This window comes from Panthera tigris, chromosome A1 (assembly GCF_018350195.1).
Source record: "Panthera tigris isolate Pti1 chromosome A1, P.tigris_Pti1_mat1.1, whole genome shotgun sequence".
NCBI lineage: Eukaryota > Metazoa > Chordata > Mammalia > Carnivora > Felidae > Panthera > Panthera tigris.
The window spans coordinates 154,954,063-154,971,009 of record NC_056660.1 but is presented as its reverse complement, the minus strand read 5'-3'; the positions used below and the strand labels follow the sequence as shown (position 1 = coordinate 154,971,009).

The following is a 16,947-nucleotide window of genomic DNA, read 5'->3' as shown; positions in this document are numbered from 1 at the left end:
GTAACCTAACCAGTGGGTAACCAGGCAAGAATGGGATTTAATAAGTTCGGTTGTAGAGATTTTTTTAATAGTAATCATTTTCATATTATCAAGGATGGGGCATATGACTTCTGTTTCCCTTTGCTTTAATTAGAGTTTAGTGTTATTATTAAAAGTGAAAAATATAAAGGAAAACAAAAATAGACTAATTTATACTGTGTTGGGAAGCAGAATAGTACAATATTCACATGCTAATCATATTACTTAGCAGATGACTGCAGAAAATAGTGAGTTTGAACCAAGAGACATAAATTATAAATTGCAAATAGTGCATAGGGGATATGTTATAACTGTGTCTCATTTAAATTGAGACAGGGAGTTTTCTCTGCACAAATAATGTTCCTTCATTAAGTTTTAAAGTCTGTTTCATAATGTTTTGTTAAGAACATTTGGCAACATGTTACCAAAAAAAGGTTTTTAAGCGGAATACACAGGTTTTTTAAAAGTACAACACACTACATACAAACATACGTTCTATGTCTTTAAGTTACAGATTTTTTTTTTTTTAAGTTAAAGCAAAAGCTCCTCTTTGGTAGGCCTCCTTCCCCACCCCCAATAAGCCATGTACATTTTACATTCTTCAGTTGGAAAGCAGTTCTGAAACATTTACATGATCAATGTCTTTTGCTTGAGGGATAAAGTTTGCTCTTCCATGGACAAGTGAGAACATATTGATCATTTTATTCTATTTGCTATTTCTAAATTCAATATACCTCTTGAGTCGATAAGCGAGATCGAGAGCATATTCTTTTTTGTGTGTGCCTGGTTGTAGCTTGTTCTCAAGATCCAAGATACATTTTTGATTAATCACGAATGCTCTGAGGTCATGGAGAGCAAATGTGTTTGTGGAGTGTCAGCTGATGCTGTCAGATAAATGTCTTAAGCTTAGCCAGGGTTCATGCCCCAGCTTTAGGCTGTGCCAAATGTCTCCCCTTGTTGAGGCAGATAACAGCTACACTGGAGGCGACTGAGCTGTTTGTTCACTGAAAGGGCTGACCTTGCCATATGGGGCTACAATCAGGTGGAAGAAAGAGTGTAGATGTTTTAATTGAAACTTTACAAATTTAAACTTTTCATTTGATCAGAAGATCTTGGTATCCACTAATTTACATTCTAGCCCTTAAATCTTGTCTGATTATAACTACGTTTCTTCAGTATTTCCGATTAGTTTCCCTAGGATGAATAATTTCTCCAATATTGTTCTTAGTGTATTCTGTGACTATTTTGGCATTATCAGTGTATTATTAAAATACTGCAAAAGCATGAAAATGCTTATTAGGATAAAAGGATATATTTTTCCTTGGCTATATGTAGTAGAAATTATTCTTGCTCTGTAGTGGTTTTTTTTCTTTTTTTTTCCAATCTACAAAATAAAAATATGGTCTGGGCAAAGGGAGGTCACTTGTGTTAATGACCCTTGTCCATGTACCCTCTTATCTTCAGAGGACTCATTTAATCACATTTACCCCCACTTACAGTAATTTGTCTTCTTTTACTAGACAGAGTCTATAAATAGGAAATAATGACAAACCTAAACTAACACCTGGAGAATGCTTTGTACTGAGGCTTTCTCTGTTTGAGACTAAAGGCAATCAGATTGATCATATGGTGATGCATAAATAAATGAACTCTCTGTGGGCTGTTAGTGGGCATTTGCTGCAAAATACCTTTAAAAAAAAAAAGTGCCTTTCTTCCATCTTACCCAGTCTGTTTTTTTCTCCAAAGAAGCTGGTCTACTTTTCTTTCCTCTCAATAAGTTCATACTGCCATGGGTAAATCATCAGTGCTAATTAGACAAAATAATGCTGTTTAAAAAAAAGAGAGATAGAAATAACACATCTGTCATGAACTCCCACCAGATCTCTTGGAAATGAGACATTTTAAATATTTTATGCTGAACACAAAATATCTTGGGGAAATGGTTTTATAATCTGTATCCCAAAACAAAACCATCAGTGTCAGAGACTAGTGCTACTTAAAAACATCCCATTTTAAATTATTTTCTTTAAAATTCCCTCACACTTAAAATGTGATTCCTACTGGCTGTGTATACCCAGATGGTAAAGTAGAAAAACTTAATGGCACTAGAAGAAAATGAAAGATACTCTTTTAATTTTGGAAACCTTCTCTTTATCAGATAATACTAGAAAAGTATTACATTTCAGTATCTGGAGACAAATACGTTTCATGTGTATTGATATTAGTGAACAAAATGAATTTTGATTTGATTTGGTTTGGTTTCTGCAGTGGCTAAAATGACAGATAGATTGAGTAGAAATGAAAAAGACTGAGGATAACTTCTATAGTCACACATTAAGCTTCTGGTAATGTGATTAAAAGAGTCAAATCAGATTGTGATTTTCTAGAGTTTTCTTAATTGTTTAAAGATTAATAACAGCTACTGCCCAGATCATACTTGCAATTCCTAGTTTAGGCATAAATAAGGAGATTTTTTAAATTCTCTTTTCTTCAAATTTAAGCGCAGTTTAATTCTGCACTAAATTTTGTGGTCATTATGTTTTTTAAAGTATTCCTTACCCATTATCCTTGCTTTTTCTTCTTTTCCTCATTATCTTAAGAATTGCTTTCCATGCACTAGAATATCATTGATGCATACAACAATGTTTTTGTCACTGCTTTTTCTGAAACCACTGCCTAAAAATGCAGTTAACCCTTTGTTGGTTCATATTGCTCTAGTCGCATCATTTTAAAAATAGTCAACGTTGTCATGCCCAAGCCCGATCCAGGAAGGGACGTGGAATGGTTTGGTTTTTCATATATAAATAGATTGTGTTATTTAGAAGACCAACAATTGATAATGACATAATAAAATATTTATTTAAGATTTAGAGGTAATTCTCATTATGACTTAGACCCATCTGTGGAATAGTAAAATAAACTGATTCTGAGCAAGACTCACTTGGCTCTCTCAAAATTGTTGTCTCTATAGCCATTGTTTGCTACTGTGCCTATGTACTTACCAGATCTTTCCACTGAAATAATGAGCTTATTATATCTCTAACATTTCTTTTTTTTTAATAATTTTTTTTAACATTTATTTATTTCTGAGAGACAGAGAACAAGCAGGGGAGGGACAGAGAGAAAGGAAACACAGAATCTGAAGAGCTCCAGGCTCTAAGCTGTTCAGCACAGAGCCGACGCGGGGCTTGAACCCACGAACCGTGGGATCATGACCTGAGGCGAAGTCAGTTGCTTAACCGACTGAACCATCCAGGCACCCCTATCTCTAACATTTCTATTTTTCTTTATACTACCTCATACCTTGATTCTTTTCCAAGCTAGTTCTTCTCTTTCCTCTCATTTAAAATTGCAGTTTAAATGATCACTTATTTCAGCTACCAACCGGTAAGTCTGAAAGTTTAAAAAGAGTTCATACATATTAAAGAGGTATTTTTCCTCAGCTTTAGTCTCTTCTTCTGTATAGGCTTGTTTGAAAAATTGCAAAGTCACCTCAAAACTTATGGAAAGAAACACCTGCTGTTTCCAAAAATTGTTTCTGTAAACGAAAATTTGCTTTACTTTTTAATACTATATAAAGTCTGATTGTATTTTCAGTTTCTGATTAGTTACAAATCCTACTTTTTATTAATCATATTCAAGGATGGTTTCCATTACACAAATGTTTTGGGGTTTTTTTTTAATGTTTGTTTATTTTGAAAGAGAGAGAGAAAGAGAGCATGAGCAGGGGAGGGACAGAGAGGGAGGGAGGGAAGGAGGGAGGGAGGAAGGGAGGGAGGGAGGGAGGGAGAGAGAGAGAGAGAGAGAGAGAGAGAGAGAGAGAGAGAGAGAGAGAGAGAATCCCAAGCAGGTTCCATGCTCACTATGAGATCATGACCTGAGCCAAAATCACGAGTCAGATGCTTAACCGACTGAGCCACCCAGAAGCCCGTATACATAAAGGTTTTTATGGAGATGAGTCCTTTTAAGGAGAAGAGCTCTTATTATTTGCCATTCAGAACAGTTTCTCAATTAACATTGTAATTCTCCTTTAGTTTACTTTATCATCCAAAATTACTTTTTTGCATTTGAATTTTTATCTTTATTCTTTACTTAACAAAACACTAATGCTAGGGTTTCTATTTCTCTATTATGATTCTTTATATTCTGTGCTTTTTAGTTGAATACAAAACTAATAGTAAAATCATTATTGACAATTATTACCCAGTAACAATTGACATAACAGTAATAATGACAGTCCATATTTATTTCCTTAGACTCATTTGGCTTCTTCAAGATTCTGGAGGGTTTGAAATTACTAATGTCCTGTCAGATAAAATCTATGCAAAATGCCTTGTTTTAAGGGTTTATAATGCTTCCCATACTAACGAGTAAAACAATTCATCATTTTCAAATGTATAATCAGTGTCAGCATTTTGTGTATCACAATGAAAGTCTTCAAGCAGTGGCATTCCGGATGTTCCTGTGAGGAGCCAAAGAAAATTACTTTCCTCTTGTAAAGCACTTTTACAAAACGCCAAGGAAGAAAAAAAAAATAGTACAATTTTTAGTACAGTTATTTTATTTTATTTTTTAAAAAATTTTTTTAATGTTTGTTTATTTCTGAGACAGAGAGAGATACAGCATGAACGGGGGAGGGTCAGAGAGAGAGGGAGACACAGAATCTGAAGCAGGCTTCAGGCTCTGAGCTGTCAGCACAGAGCCTGACACGGGGCCTGAACTCACGGACCGTGAGATCATGACCTGAGCCGAAGTCGGACGCTTAACCGACTGAGCCACCCAGGCGCCCCTAGTATAGTTATTTTAAATAGTACAACTGTAAATGAAAGTAATGTGGAACTTCTCAGCATTGTAAAGTGTATAATCATAATTTCATTCTTATATATAAACAGAAGACTGTAGTCCTTGAGGAAGTCTGTCCCTTGCAAAACTCATAATTTTTACACATGTAGAAATGTATGTAAGACATCTTATGTTTATAATCTTGTATCACTCATTATACATAACTAATTACAACAAATAATGAAATAGTACTTTAAGTTATTCCTGTGTGGATACTCATTTTGTGGGGTTCAAAATCATCTGTTTTTTTCCCTATACTTAATGACACTGAGGGCATTTCTAAGTACAACTAACAGACGTGGTGTGTGGCCCTGAATTATGCTAAGTATATTTCCTTGACCCTCAGGAAATTCATGTAAATGTATCGTGATGTAAATTTATCAGCCTTGAAATCCACAGATTTACTCTACACAGACCACGGGAACAGAAAGGAACAGAAAAGAAGGCGAGTGTTCCTGAAGCATGTAGAACAAGGAGGGGATAAAGGCAAGGGCCATTTGTTCAGGAACTTGTAGACCTGGAGTCTGAATTTCTTTCTTATTCAGAGTATAGCAGAATGCCATCCAAGGTTCTCGAGTTGGAGAGCGATAGGATCTAGCTTATAGAGGGAAAACGGATTGTTAGGGGAGCAAGAACGTAAGCAGCTGATTACTTAGGAAGCTATTGCGGTAGCCTAGGCAGGAGATTATGGTAGCTTGAATGATGGTAGTAGTAGAGATAGGAAGACGTGTCCAGCACGTCTTAATCCTTTAGATATGGGAAGTGAAGCGATAGAAAGGATGAAGGATGATTCCTAGATTTTTGGCTTGAACATCTGGGCAGTGTCATTTACTGAGAGTAGGAAGTTCTAGGAGAGGAATAAGTTTGGGAAGAAAAATTGCAAGTAAAATTTTGGCATTTAACCATGCTCTGTTTTTATCTTTAAACACTTATTTAAGGAAGTATTCTAGAAGTCAGAGAGAGGTTTCATGACAGGAAAGAAAAACAGCAAATGCTTGTGACTTTAAAATTTTTCTTTCACCAGCACATGAGATTCATAATATGAACTAGAAGTTATTTGACTAGAATGTAAGGATCTATAAAACTCATCACTGACTAACATAGGTTGCTGTATACCCTCAAACTTAGCTGCTTCTAAACAATGCAGATTTCATGGGATGGGTGGAGATCCACTGTTGGCCACTGTGATGGGCACTTTTTCAATAGCCCCAACATAAACATGTAACTCCAAAACCAAGTTCTCTTTTCCTTGACTTCCCTATTAAGGGATTGTAATGACATTTTATTAAGAACATACAGTTCAGGGGCACCTGGGTGGCTGAGTCGGTTGAGCATCCAACTTTTGATCTCAGCACAGGTCATGATTCCAGGGTTGTGGGGTCGAGCCCCACATCAGGCTTTGCACTGAGCATGAGGCCTGCTTAAGATCCTCTCTCTCTCTCCCATTGCCCCTCTCTCCCACTTGTGCACGCTCTCTCTCTTTCTCTCTCTCTAATGAATGGATGGATGGATAGATAGATACATACATAGATACATACATACATACATACATACATACATACATACATACATAGAGATAGATAGATAGATAGATAGAATTCACAGCTTAATGTTGCCTGACAAATGCAGAACGCCTGTTTCATACCTTCTTTTCCCAGTGTCTAAGTAACCCTTTGCAAAAAGTTTTTTTTTTCTACTCACCCCATTCAGACTTTGAAAAAAGAGCCTCTCATATGATTTGGCAGTCAAATATGAAGAAGAGATGTTCCCGGATCCTAACTAGTTCTTCCCACTTCCACAACTGTCATTTCACCACTTTAATATTATGGTACAGTTGTCCGGAAACCATATCATCCTTCACTTAGGAGTTTTATCACCTTTTGATAGGTAACTTTTGTGTGTGCTTGGTATTTTGTTCATGTGTTCACATTCTAAGCAGCAAGGTTATTTGCTTTGAGGGAGTCGATTTTAGTTTCATTGTTTACATTCGTAGCGCAGCAATAAGGAAAACCAGAATGGGAAAGGACAAATTTGGTGCTTTACTTCAAACATGCAAATTAGGATGACTTTTAAAGTTACAGTCCCATCAAGTTAATTTAGATACTTCAGAAAGTACTGATGTTATCCAAAATCATTATTGAAACATTTGAGGATCACAAATTTCTCTGCAATTATCAGCTCACTTTTGCGAACATCAAATTATAGACCAATCCAGTTTCCCCCATGGCAGATCGACAGACCTGGTAGATTGAGTAGATGCTATGTCTGCTTTATATATTGACCCTAGTAAAGCTAACCATTGTCTCTTTCATCGTCTGACAATCAATAAGGAGAGAACAAGATGAATGATAAGACAAGGAGAGAAGACTTTGATAAGAAGCTGGTCTTACCAAATGTAATGATACTGAAGAACAAAATACATAATGAGATGCAGTTGGGGGATATTCCTAGGCTTACACACATGCTGTCTCCTGTTACTAAACCTAAAACAACAACAACAACAAACTATTAAATAGCACCTTAAATGCACTGAATTAAGTTGATTCAAATTTACACTTTCTTTTCTGTCCGGCTTTGTTTTGTACTTTGGAAAGTTCCTGATTTCTTCCCCCGTGTTGCTTTTGAAAAGTTTCTGCCAGCCAGCATCCTATTCTTGTTCTCTTGTCATCTTTATATATGGGGAGATGTATTTGCTTTGCATTTACAGATCATAGTCCTTTATGCCTTACAAATAAAAGAACATCAAGTCAACACAATATTTTTGTATCACTTTTTAAATTAGGGTAACTTTTTCATAACAAAAAAAAAAGCAAAAATAAACCTACTTGTGAAAAAACATTAATAGAAAGAGAAATTTAGTAATTGAGGTTATTCCCCAAAGGTTTCATAAAATTGAGGAAACAATCATGACCATTCTGATTTAGTCTTTCTTTGCTCCTCCTTTATCATCCAAACTTTATGTCTTTGAAGTCACTAAATGTGACATTTCAGGCTGTCATATCTAATGGTCATGAAATATACCTTTAAGTATGCCAGAACTGTTTTATGAATTTACCTGTGACTTGGCTTAATATAGGAATAACTATCACTAGGTAAATTGTGGCTTTACTTTCAAAAATATATCCTGAAGAGTCCTCAACAGTAGGCATCTCTCAAGAGATTTTTGTTTTTGTTTTTTATGTAATAATTTTAACAGCCTCTCCCTGTGTCTCCTACCCCGTAGCCCCTGGAAACTCAACCACTTTTTTTCTTTCTTTCTTTTTTTTTTTTTTCCTTTTTTTTTTTTTTTTTTGGTTCCAAATATAAGTGACACCATGCAGTATTTATCTTTCTCTAGCTTATTTGTTTTTTGGGGTTTTTTTTAATGTTTATTTATTTTTGAGACAGAGAGAGACAGAGCATGAACGGGGGAGGGTCAGAGAGAGGGAGACACAGAATCCGAAACAGGCTCCAGGCTTGAGCTGTCAGCACAGAGCCCAACGTGGGGCTCTAACTCACAAACCGCGAGATCATGACCTGAGCCAAAGTCGGCCGCTCAACCGACTGAGCCACCCAGGCGCCCCTCTAACTAGCTTATTTGACTTAGCATAATACCCTCCAGGTTCATCCATGTTGTCACAAATAGCATGATTTTCTTCTTTTTCAGGGCCAAATATTATTATATTGTATATATATGTGACCACATTTTCTTGATGTAAATTTATCTGTTTGCGGACACCTAAGTTGTTTCTATGCCTTGGCTATTGTGAATAATGTTGCAATGAACATGGGAGTACAGATAAGTTTTCAAGATAATGGTTTCCAGTCTTCCTACCACCATTTGTTGAAGAGACTATCCTTTCTCCACTGTATATTCATGGCTCCTTTGTCAAAAGTCAGTTGACATATTGTATGAGCTTATGTGTGGACTTTCTGTTCTGTTCCATTGATCTATGTGCCTTTTTTTAATGCCAGTGCCATACTATTTATAGGTTTATACAATAGGTTTATAATATACTTTGAAATCAGAAAATGGATGCCTCCAGCTTTCTTCTTTTTCAAGTTTGCTTGGGCTATTCAGTCTTTTTGGTTCCATACAAAATTTAGGATTGTTTCTTCTATTTCTGTGAAAAATGCCATTGAAATTTTTTTAATGTTTATTTGTTTATTTTGTAAGAGAGATGGGGCGGGGGGGGAGGTGGAAGGGAGGGGGCAGAAAGAGAGGGAGACAGAGAATGAGACAGAGAATCCCAAGCAAGCTCTGCACTGTCAGCACAGAGCCTGATGCAAGGCTCAAACTCATGAATTGTGAGATCATGACCTGAGCTGAAATCAAGAGTCCTACACTTAACCAACTAAGCCACCCAGGCACACCATGCCATTGAAATTTGATAGGGATTGTATTAAATCTGTAGATTGCTTTGAGTAGTATGGACATTTTTACAATAGAAATTTTTCTAATTCATGAACACAGTATTTTTTTTCATTTATTTGTGTCGTCTTTGATTTCTTTCATCAGTGTCTCACAGTTTTTACTGTATAGATCCTGGTTAAGTTTATTCCTAAGTATTTTATTCCTTTTGATGCTATTGTAAATGAGGTTATATATTTTTTAATTTCTCTTTCTGATAGTATGTTGTTAGTGTGTAGAAACACAACTGATTTTTACATATTGATGTTGTATCCTGCAACTGTACTGAATTTACTGTTTAGTTCATTGTTTTGTTTGTTTGTTTTTTGGTGGAGTCTTTAGAATTTTCTGTGTATACTATCATGTCATCTGAAAATAGAAACAGATTTACTTTCCAATTTGGGTGCCTTTTATGTCTTTTTCTTGCCTAATTACCCTGGCACTTCCAGTACTATGTTGATTGATTAAAGTGGCAAGAATGGGCATCCTTGTCTTGTTCTTGATCTTACAGGAAAAGGTTTCAGCATTTCACCATTGAGTATGCTATTAGCTGTGGGCTTGTCCTATATGGCCTTTGTTATGTTGAAAAACATTCTTTCTATACCCATTTTTTTTAGTTCTCTAGAATATTCTGATGGCTAACACTATCTGAGGCACTATAAGGGGTTGTAGTTATGTAAAAATTGTAGGTATGATTCTTACCAATTAGGAGTTTTCACTGTAAGGAAAATGCTAATTTTGACTTCAAAAACAACTAAACAGCCAGACTGTAGGGAAATGAATAGGTAATTGAGAAGAGAGGTGGGGCAAAAGAGGGTTTCAAACTCAAGGACAAAAGAGGTAAGGAAAGCAGTTGAAAGGATTTTTAAAAACTCATACTATAAAAGTAGAGAGAAACAATTAAGGTAATATTAAAAAAAAAAACCTGCTCACTGCCAAGATTTTTGACATATGCAACTCATCACCAAGAACTGATATGACTTAATCCCGTAACACTTACTATTTTTGGCATTGTCTCAGAGTATGGATTGTGGCATGGAGTTTACAGATCCATTTCTGCACCCTACAGGAATAAAAATTCAGAATTTCATTTTATGAACCACAAATTAGACCACATTTCTTATACTTACAGCTCATAAATAAAATTGATTTTTAAGATTTTGGCCTACTACCTACCACACATTGAGAGTCCATATATATCACAGCATTTACTAATGGCCTTCTATGTCTAAGCACTGCACTAAAACTGGAGCTTTAAGCTAAAGTTTTCTGAACAGTGAATTGTAAACCAAGTCTGCAGAAAATCAGGGATATACATTGTTGGGTGGGAAGGTGGGCATTGCAAGGGGCAAACCGAAATGGATGGAATGTGGCAAACCGAAAGCTGCAGAAGTGGTAATAAGGGAATAAAAATGAATTGTTAGTACCTATCATTTGTTAGAAGATTATATAATCGTCTTTGCAATGGCCTATTAACACAAGTTTAATAATAAATCTCCATTCCCCTGTTAAATGAGCCAGGACAAGTATTGTTCATTACTACATTCCTATAAGAAAGGCTATAGCAATATTTTGATAATTTAATGAATTTGTAAAATGTTGACCTAAGCACCAGGGGGTCTGGGTTGAAGAAAAATACCCTTTTTTTTTTTCCTTTACACGTTCCAAGGTGTAGAATGTGTACCCATTGTTCATGAACAAGCCTTTTTTTAATCATCCTGATTGATTTATCTCTCATTATCGAAGTGGGCAATATACCATCTACATGTCATTCATGTGAAATAACTATTCATGTGTACTCTGAATAAGATACAGATGCAGGAGATCCATGAGTGTACATTTATTCAAATGAAGGTTGAAGTCTTTAAAGATTCCCACCCAGGTATCTTATGTAATCTTCTATCAGGATTGTATCTCCATTTCAGTTTGTATGACATTACCTGTTCTGAATAGGATAAAGACTCATTGTTACTGTCAGGCCTGTTTTCAAACTAAATATTCATCTAGTCCTTTGTGGCTGCCATTTTTATCACACATTTAGAACAGCTTCCCTTTACTGATCTGCCATTTTCCTGCAAATCACTGTTTCACTTGTATGATTTCTAGTGAGACAAGCTTAGACCTCGCTGCCTTTCTCTCAGTAACAGAGAAAAGAAACGTCTCTGGTGCCTATAGAGCAAAGAAAGTTGATTCATGTGTAAATTATCATTTGGCCTTTATTTGCTTGGCCTGTGGAGAGTACACAGGCAGATAAAAGGTTCGGTGGGTCAGGGCTCAGTATGTGCAGGTTTCTCCGGTGGCTACAATGACAGCGTTAGAATTGTTGTCACAGATTATCAGACACGCTCTGATGTCTTATCATTATTTATTTGCAGTTTTCGTTGTAAAATAAACTCTAACATGGAAGATACTTCTGTAATAACAGGATACCATGTACCTGTCCCATGTTTGTTCTGTCATCTCACATTCTAATAAGAAAAACTGATTTGTGTTTTCTTGAAGTTGGAACTGGTGTTTTTATGTTTCTGCCATCCATGTTTCTGGCTCCGGTCTATCTCCTTTTACTTCTACCTCGTGTTTTCATTTCTTCAAACCTGGATGTTGTCCAAGTTTGTTGTGAACCATGGGTAGATAATGTCTTAGTAACATGTCCTATTAATCTAGGTAGATGTAAAATGCTGTTGGGGTATATATAGCCGCTTCTAGGCACTATGCAGAAATTGGATAGTTATAGAAACCACAAAATCTGTTATCTGTGACTCAGTTGGTTTTCTTTAAAATAAAATTGCTTGCAATGCTTTCATTATTATCTTTTTACTATTAAAGGATGTAAACAAAGGTTTAGCTTTTTTTTCTTTAACCACATTATATCAACCCTCTGGGTGTGTAGCTGACATGAATTTATAAGGTAAATCCCTGTGTGTGTGTGTGTGTGTGTGTGTGTGTGTGTGTGTAAAAAAACACTAAGAAATGCATTAATAAATCTCAAAATGATACGATGCTTTCAGTCTACTTTTATTGTGAAGGTCTTATAATATGTGTCAGAAGGGTAGAGCTGATACATCTATTTCTGCAGCTTTTTTTAATTTTTGTAATTCATGTTATGTATGTATATTGTCACATTATGATCCATGTTTTTTTTAAAGTATGTTAGAAACCAAGAGGATATATTTTATAACACCTACCTTACTAAATTGATGTTTATCAGAACATTACTGACTCATGGCCCCTCTGGTAAGCTTTCCTCTATTATAGTAAAATTAAATGAGTTTTAAATAATGCAGTTAGTATTATAAAATACTGCCTTCGTTTTTTTCAAAAAGTTCTCTTCACTGTTGAAGAAATTATATCTGAAAACAAATTCCTTTCACTTGGACAAAAAGGTATAATTTTTCATTGCAACTTTCACTATTCCATTAGGAAAACAACCCACTGTTCTTAGTATACTTATAATTAACCATATGCAAATTACTTTTATTTCCTTGTCACCAAGGCCTGAACAGGAGGAGGGTGATCTCTCCTTCCTTCTCCTTTCTCTGTCTGCTCCACTTGACACCACTGAAGCCCAGCTGAGACTTGGAAGGAGGATGGTCCCTCTCCTTTGTTATAAATGCTCTTAGACAGGTTTCTCTGTACACAGTCCGTTCCAAGCCTCCTTTGCATGGAACAGGGGAGAGATAGGTATATGTTAAACCCACTTATCCCTTTCCCTTGCCCAGTTAAACGTCACTTCTTATTTTCTCCTGATTTTCTTTCCCATCTCCTCTTAAAATCAAGTTATCCACTGAGTTTAGGCCAAGTGGAAAATGAGAAACCAAGAGGTAACTTCTAGCTTTCCTTTCAGGGTAAGGGGAATGCTAGTTCAGCTACCTTACCCATGTCCCAAATGGTAACTTTATAGAAAAGTTCATACTTTTAGCCCATAAAAACTGCTTGGCACAGGTAACCTAATGGTTTTATCACTTATTTGGCTACAGTTGTTTATAGCTTTGTTTTAACAAGAGAGAGAATAGAGAAAGTACAGTTGAGGAAAATAGAGGAGATTGGCTGACAGAATAAGAGAGTATGGGTAAAACTCAAAAGATGATGTTACCAAGCATAGACTTGCTTAATCTCATCTGTCCACCCGGTGCTATACAATGTGGCATTGAGGAAAGAGACAATAATTACATCAGGACCATCATCTCAGTGTTCCTGGCATGCATACAGAGTTGCAAGGAAGTCATATAATTGTGTTTGTACATTTGTATAATTGATGTCTTACTACAGATATTTAGCTAGGTGTATGAATACATTTCATGTATATGTGTATGGTATACAGCATACAAATATATCACTTGAGTGTAAGTATGAACAGTTGTGACAATTTTCCTAAGAATATATCGTATGCATCTGTGTTGAGATAGGCATGCTATAATTATGACAATTAAAGACATTTAAAGGTAGCAAACAGATTTGTTTTTATATATAATAATTTATTTACCCTGGTAGCTGAACTCAACACAGTATCTCCTTTTCAGCTTACTTTTATCCATGAGGGGATAATGTGTTTTAATTAAGCCCTCTTGTCTATGAGCAATAGAAATCCATTCAGCTAGCTTGGATTGAATTTATAGTTTGTCTCCTAAAGAAGATTCGTACAGGGGCACCTACGTGGCTCGTTTGGTTGAGCATCAACTCTTGATTTCAGCTCAGGTCATGATCCCAGGGTTGTGGGATCGAGCCCCTCATCAGGCTCCACACTGAGCATGGAGCCTGCTTGAGATTCTCTCTCTCTCTCCCTCTGCTTTTCTCCCCAACTCTCTCTCTCCCTAAAAAATAAAACATAAATAAATACGATTTGTACAGAGACTATAAGAACTAAACTCTATACTGAAATTGTAAGTTAAGCCAGTTAGACTTTTGAATGTTGTTCTAAAATGAAATGAACCCAGTATGAGTTATTGTGAGGATACTCATTGTCTTGTCATTGGAAAGTCACTGACAATTAATATTGCTATACAAAGCACCTCCTGTTGCCACTTGTCTCTCATGAGACGTATATTCCCTTAGAGGCATCTCTGTTTCTCTGTGTAATTCCTCTATTCAATGTATATGGACCAGCTTCTTCCTTTCTTACTCTTTCTGTCCCCTCAGAACTTTGGCAAATGGGTAGCCTTTCCACCTGTCCACTTCTGACTTTACTGCAGTTCCCATCCCTCACTAATATCTTCATTTCCTCCATTCAGATTCTTAAGAAAATTATTTTTTTCTTCTCTCTTTGCTTCATATCATAGATGATGATCCTATGAATTGGCCGCACTTAGATCAGTATCCATCCCAGGTTCAGTCAGCTGTGGATGGAAGGTGCAGGGTTATGTGGTGAAAAAGATGGCCCCTGCTGCTCTCCTTTAAAACAGGTCTGTAATAAATGTCGTTTCACTACAAGGGGTGGTTGGTGAGCAGATACTATGATTGGCACCTCTAGTATATATATAACCTGTGCTATATAACACAGGTTAACTCCCTGATATGGGGACTATTAACCAAACTATTAACATGGTCCACTGCTTAAATGTCACTCCTCAAGGAAGTCTCAGACCACACTGTATGTATGCTCCTACCATATGGTCCCATAATACTCTGTATTTCATCACCATCGTAAAACTCATCAGTGTTATTATAATTACCCAATGCCTCTCTTCTGTCATAAACTCAAAGGTCTGTGAAAAGAGACCATATCTTTCCTGCTCACCATTCTGTCACCGGTACCTGGCCCAGTTCCTGGCTTATAACGGTATCCAAATGTTTAAGTTATTTGATTAATAGATGCCTTAAACCTCTAGGAATCAAGAGTTTTAAATTTAGTAATCTGCCAAAAAGCAGCTCTTCTTTTTAAATGTCCCCATTTCTGACAGTGACGGTATCAATATTCGTCACATTGGTACTGATTCTTCCCTCTCTCCATCATAAAGGCAATCACGTTTGCTTGATTCTTTCTTTCTCTTTTATTTGTAATTTCTTCTCCATCGCCACTGCCAGCCCTCTTAGTCCAGGTCTTCTTCACCTCCACCTGACTGGCCTCCTGGTCTCCATAGCTGTTACTGTCTTTATATCCTACATATCTTCCTAAAAAGTCACTTTTCGCACCTCTTTCTCTGTTTAAACAACAACAACAACTTTGTTGGCTCCACTTCTGCCTGAAGAATGAAATCCAAATTCTTAAGTCCTTCATTCTCTTGTTCCTGCCAAATCTCTAATTAGTAATGCTTTCTACTACTGTCCTACGTGGACTCTTTCATTCTCTCCAAACAAGTCTACCTCTTATCTCTGAGTATATTATGGGCATCTCCATCCACCCCTTTGTTCACTTATCTTCTTCCTCCATCAGCACTTAACTGTTCCTCTTCTTCTTTCAAAACCTACCCCAAGTTCTACTTTCTTCATCAAGTTGTTCCTACTGCCCAGTCGTCAGTAATCTCTTCTTAGTCTAAAGTCTAAAGTTAGTCTAAAGTCTAACAAGAGGACTTGTTATCTCTGCCATTCACCAGGGCCATACACATGCTGCCTTACAGTAGTGTTTATTTTTGTATACGTATAGTATGACAATGAGAGATGTGAGCTGCAATAATGCAGTCACACTGCCCAGCTTCAGATCCTACCTCCTCAAGTCAGTATCTGGGTAACTGAACAAGTTGCCCAACCCCTTGTAAATGTTAGCTAGGTCACCTCTAAAATGGGGACTATAACAGCACTTTCCCATTGTGAGACTTCAGTGTAGTAAATCATCGAAAGCATAGTGATCACTCAATAAATAATTTTTTACAAAATTATTTGCACATTATTGATTAGCTGGCTATTTTTAGATCCCTATTATGTGCTAGACACTGTCCTAGGTAGAAACAGTGTAAAGGGGTTAAGATAACAACCTCTGCTAGCAAGAAGCCACTCCTATCCTATCTCCCAGTTACAGTCCAGACCCCTTGCAGTCACATTCATACGGTCCACACATCTTTACTGAATATTTGCTATCTTCAGAAACCCTGTTCCAGGCACAAGGAATTATAAGGAGGTGTAATATAAAGTCCATAACATGTTAACTACACTAGAATTAAATTAAAAAATAAAAAGTCCATGACCTTCAAGACTATTATAACTAAAGTCCCTATCATTGTGCTTTGCACATGGCGAGAGCCCAGTGAATGTGTATTGGCACCAAAGAGCATGGCAGTGATGACGAAGACTCTAGAGCACCACAATTTCTAGCCTCTTTTTAGAGCTGTTAACTTTATTTGGCTTCTTCATGTCTTCATTTTCCACTGAATGAATGCCAGGAAGTCATTTTCAATTTTTTTCTGTCTGATCAAGACTTAGATAATGTCTGCTTCTTTTGGTAGCTAAATATCCCCAAACTCAGTTTCTTGCTTCAGTGAGAAGATATTATGGTATTGCCAATGGAAACCACTTCACATTTGGGCAACATCATGATGTCTAAGTGGCTCAGATTCAAGTTTCAGTATAGATTCTGGTTCCTGCACATTTGCTGTCAAAAACCACTTTATAGGAGCCAAACCGTGGAATCCTTCCAAGTGTTAGGCACTATTAGAAGTACCATTAAAGTACTGCAGAGCTTCAAAAGATTATGAAATTCTGATTTCTTAACATAATATATTCTATGGTACTTTCTTGAAATTTTAATGAGTCCCTTGTTTCTGTCA

The 16,947-nt window shown here is 36.4% G+C and overlaps 1 protein-coding gene and 1 long non-coding RNA gene across 2 annotated transcripts in view; one reads left to right on the top strand and one right to left on the bottom strand.

Annotated features, from left to right (window-relative positions):
- Positions 1 to 16,947, top strand: part of FAM172A (family with sequence similarity 172 member A) — a 424,226-nt gene that overhangs the window by 367,436 nt on the left and 39,843 nt on the right. The gene's annotated exons all lie outside the window — the stretch shown is intronic.
- On the bottom strand, positions 1,159 to 10,642 carry LOC122239652. Its single transcript, XR_006218968.1, has 3 exons — positions 10,251 to 10,642; positions 3,322 to 3,411; positions 1,159 to 1,844 (listed from the first exon to the last, which is right to left on the bottom strand). It is a non-coding gene; the product is annotated as an uncharacterized LOC122239652 (long non-coding RNA).